We start from the raw sequence: 5,366 nt of genomic DNA, 5'->3' as shown, positions 1-5,366 counted from the left end.
TAACTTAAATATAAAGCCCGGGGCACCGACTATCTACAGAGATAGTGAAGAAATAGAGTAAGCGAGACAGTAATGACAAGTAACGATGTTAGTAAACAAATAGATCAATTAAAACTTAATAATTCGCCAGGTCCTGATGTGTGGGTGAATTATAGGAATGTAAGGAAGAACTTAGTATACCCTTAGGAAACATATTTAACTTTTCATTAAAAACGGGTGTAGTATCAGAATCCTAGAGGACAGCGAATGTGATACTGTTTTTCAAGAAGGGAGATAGATCACTATCCTCTAACTATCTCTAATCAATTTAACGTCTAATGTATAGGCAAATTGTTGGAAACAATATTTTCAAACTCAACTCGAAATCACCTCGAGAAACTCAAACTGATCAATGACTCCTTTTTAGTTTAACAAATTTATTGACAAAGCTTGGAATACAGTTTGCTTAATCTCAGTAATTCAGTCAGGTCTTGACACTGAGGGTGGTACACTTCTCACTGCCATGCAGGACAGAGGTTCATACACAAAGAAATACATCGTATTCCTTAGCAGTATATATAGGTCAGAGTCATGTGGGTAATGTCACGGGTTCACTGCCATGCAAGACAGTGGTTCATATACATTGGACGTCATATTCTAATTGAAAACTAATCAGTGTGGGCTAGCAAATTTGGGATAAACAGCAAGAATGTCCACAAGCACCCCCGATTCAATGTAGTAATTACAAAGTTCATGATACAATAAGCCAGGTGGCCTGAAGTCTTTGACAGTGTCACATTCAATAATATAGTGTTCAAGTGTATGCTTTAAAGGTTTATCACAAAGTTTACATGTTGACTGTTCCGGTATGGGTACAGGTTACTAACTTGCCAGATGTGTCTGTATCCTAGCCTAATTCTGGCCACTCCCAGCATGGCTTCACAATTAGGTGTCATGTCTGACCATTAAGTGACCAATCTACTGTATGATAATTCTTTTCAACTGTTTTCGTATCAGTGGATGACGGACACGATTATGATGTGGTTTACCTCAACTTTAGCAAAGCCTTCTACAGGGCCCCCCACGAAACACTCATACATAAAGTGAAGGCACATGGAATTGATGAGATATTCTAAATTGGATTAGAACGTGGTTACAGGACAGGAGACAGTCAGCATTAATGGCACTAAATCCGATTGGGGTAACGTCACTAGTGGAGCAATTGTTTTGTGTCAGGCAAATTTAGATTTAGGCGCGAGTTAAGCAAACAACGGTTTGGAAATAGAGTAGTGGGTGAGTGGAATAAGTTATCGAATACCATCATTAACTCGAACACGCTGTGAAGCTTCAAATATATTATAGTTTGGACGGATGTATGAGTGATAGGGGTTGGCTGTAAACGGGACTGCCGAGTATGGACCAAAAGGCCCGCTGCAGTTTCCTGCATTCTTATGTTCTTTTGGGTGTGCCCCGTGTGTAACCCGGGTATGACCCATTTGTGGTCTGGGTGTGGCCTGTGTGTGAGCTGGGTGTAGCCCGTGTGTGGCCTGGGTGTAATTCGTATGTTGTCTGGTGTTGCCCTTAAGGTGTCTGGGTATAACGTGTGTGGCTCAGGAGGTGTCTGGGTATAACGTGTGTGGCTCGGGAGGTGTCTGGGTATAACGTGTGTGGCTCGGGAGGTGTCTGGGTATAACGTGCGTGGCTCAGGAGGTGTCAAGGTATAACGTGTGTGGTTCAGGAGGTGTCAGGGTATAGCGTGCGAACTCCAGGAGGTGTTGTGGGGTGGCAACGTGTGTGGGCTGAGGTGTCTGGGTATAACGTGGCTCAGGGGAGGTGTCAGGGCATAACGTGTGGCTCAGAGGTGCCGGGCGGTATAACGTGTGTGGCTCAGGAGGTGTCAGGCATAACGTGTGTGGCTCGGGAGGTGTCAGGGCATAACGTGTGGCTCAGGAGGTGTCAGCATAACGTGTGTGGCTCAGGAGGTGTCAGGTATGGGGCGTGTGTGGCTCGGGAGGTGTTCTGGGCATAACGTGCGTGGCTCAGGAGGTGTCAGGGGTATAACGTGTGGCTCAGAGGTGTCAGGGAGCAACGTGCGTGGCCTAGGAGGTGTCAGGGTATAACGTGTGGCTCAGGAGGTGTCTGGGTATAACGTGGCTCAGGAGGTGCTGAAAGCAACGTGTGTGGCTCGAGGTGTCAGGGATAGGCGTGGCTCAGGAGGTGTCAGGGTATAACGTGTGGCTCAGAGGTGTCAGGGTATAACGTGTGGGGCTCAGGAGGTGTCAGGGTATAACGTGTGTGGCTCAGGAGGTGTCTGGGTATAACGTGTGTGGCTCAGGAGGTGTCTGGGTATAACGTGTGTGGCTCGTTGGTGTCTGGGTCGGTCATTCTGTTTAACCTTCAGAGAGCACATTTAAAACTGACCCAGGAAATTCTTTCGCTTCATTGTTTTATTATAGTGTGTGTGTGTGTGTGTGTGTTTTTCATATGTGTGTGCATGTATTTTAGTATGAGCGTGTCTCTCTACGTAGTTGAGTGTATGTACGCGCGTGTGTATGTGTGTGTGTATTCGAATGTGAGTGTGTTTCAGTTTACTTTAGTATGGATGTGTGTGTGTGTGTGCGTAGGTGTGTATACATGATCATATATCCATGTACACCCTGAAACACACGCACAGCGGATGGATCCCACGACCGAGATATCCCGTCCCGCTCCGTACTACGCCATCTCTTCTGAATCATGTGACGATATGACCTCTCTCTCTCTCTCTCTCTCTCTCTCTCTCTCTCTCTAAGCTTAAACACTACGAACGGGTTAGATATATTGAGCAAAATAAACAAAATAAATATCTACCACAATAACCCTTAAATAAACGATTTTTTTTTATAGACAGTATAATTATACATTGTCACTTTTATTCCTCCCCACCAGGATTTATCAACACTCTCCCCTCCCACCAACAATACAGCGCATAGAGTGACGATCAATTGATTTATAGAACTGACAACTTCAACGCGAAAAAAAATAAAAATAAAAAATGGCAACAAGTCAGTGTCCTGCGGTCAGTGGTCACGACCCAGAGACCTCACCGCCCAGAAGGTAACAGCTACATCAGGAGAGCAATGAGGACTCACTACTGCAACGTGGGAAGGATTTTGTCTGTGCCACTATCAAGTCACACAGCAATATATAAGACCGGCTCCCTACTACCGGATTTATAGTTACTTTGTGTGTTCACGCCGTGTTTCTTATCTGTGTGTACTGAGAGCTTTAGTCATTCAAGTGACCCATCTGTGTTTAATATATATTTTCAGCCTTTTAGCAGCCACTTTCTTTCAATAAACCGTTGATTATTATTATTATATTATTATTATATTATTATTATATTATTATTATTATTATCACCCCCGTCCTTTCCCCCAGTCTGTACTATATGCTTACATTTTCTATCCAGACACACACACAAACACTCTCTTCCTCCCAACCAGTGCCAAAAGACAGACATTCTCTTCTTCCCAGACAGGCCTCTGGCACCACACACTAACAACGGGCATCATCATGACCGTCTCATTACTCACTCTCCTCACACCCAGTAATTTGAACTTATGCATGCAGTCCCAGTCACGATGTCATTATGTGGCACTTATCTCCCCTCTAATGATGTGGCACTGTGGCACTTGTCTTCCCTTTAATGATGTGGCACTGTGGCACTTATCTTCCCTTTAATGATGTGGCACTGTGGCACTTGTCTTCCATTTAATGATGTAGCACTGTGGCACTTGTCTTCCCTTTAATGATGTGGCACTGTGGCACTTGTCTTCCCTTTAATGATGTGGCACTGTGGCACTTGTCTTCCTTCTAATTATGTGGCACTGTGGCACTTGTCTCCCCTTTGTGATGGCACTGTGGCACTTGTCTTCCTCTAATCATGTGGCACTTGTTCCCCTCTAATTCTGTGGTACTGTGGCACTTGTTCCCCTCTAATTCTGGGGCACTGTGGCACTTACCCTCAATTCTGTGGCACTTGTTCCCCTCTAATTCTGTAGCACTTGTTCCCTCTAATTCTGTGGCACTTGTGTGTCCTCTAATTCTGTGGCACTTGTTCCCTCTAATTCTGTGGTACTGTGGCGCCTGACCACTCAATTCTGGGGCACTGTGGCACTTGTTCCCCCCTCTAATTCTGCAGCACTTGTTCCCTCTAATTCTGGCAACTTGTTCCCTCTAATTCTGTGGCACTTGTTCCCCTCTAATTCTGTGGCACTTGTTCCCCTCTACTTGTTCCCCTCTAATTCTGTGGCACTTGTTCCCCTCTAATTCTGTGGCACTTGTTCCCCTCTAATTCTGTGGCACTTGTTCCCCTCTAATTCTGTGGCACTTGTTCCCCTCTAATTCTGTGGCACTTGTGTCCCCTCTAATTCTGACATTGTGGCACAAATAGCTGAGTAAGGGTGTGGGCACTCTTGTGTGACCTTCCCTCATCACTGTTGTGTACGTGATGTGTTTCTCATATTGGTCATGATGTGTGGTGATGTTTTATAGTGTGTGGTGATGGTAGTGTGTGTGTGTTTGGTGATGTGTTGCGGTATTTGTACAATGTGTGGTGATGTGTGATGATATTAGTGTGTGGTGATATATAGTGTGATTATTAGCTCCTACATTCCATTAACAGAAATTGATACTGTAACCAATCATTAACAGGCAACGAATCTCTAACCAATCATAGCTCGTGTTGGCAGTGACGTAACAACCAATAAACTCCGAGTGAATAATTAACCCATAACTAAATCGTCTTTTAGGTTGAGTTAATGACACGGTGACAGATTTCAGGGTTACAGGCCTATAACATTTCATCTTTCGAGCTATTTAAAAATCCCATAATAGTGAGAAGTATAAACTTTTTTTGATCTCACTGCCTACCCCCACACTTCCCTTACCTCAGTGGCTTATTGATAACGGCTATTATCTCCTTACCTCTAATTGCATCACCAGAATGTCTTAATTGCATATGACATAACGGGATTGATAGTGATCTTGTGAGGGAGAAAGAATGTAACCTACTTACCACTCACTGAAAATGTAACTTACTCGCTCACTCACTTTCTAATCCACTTACTTACACACCCACTGAGTCATCCACTCTCACACCTACCCACCCATTCCACTCACTCACCTACTGACTCCCACACCTAGCCCCTCTCACTCACCCACCTACCCATCCACTCAATTCAATCACTCCCCACCCACCTATCCACTCTCACCTACTGACTCACCCATCTATCCACTCTCACCCACTCACCCTCCCTTCCACCCACCTATTCACTCTCACTCACACACACACTGACCTACCCATCCAATCTCACTCACTTACTGGCGGAGATGAGGAAATGGCT

This window comes from Homarus americanus, unplaced genomic scaffold (assembly GCF_018991925.1).
Source record: "Homarus americanus isolate GMGI-L3 unplaced genomic scaffold, GMGI_Hamer_2.0 scaffold11022, whole genome shotgun sequence".
NCBI classification, from domain to species: domain Eukaryota; kingdom Metazoa; phylum Arthropoda; class Malacostraca; order Decapoda; family Nephropidae; genus Homarus; species Homarus americanus.
This window is presented reverse-complemented; position numbering follows the sequence as displayed.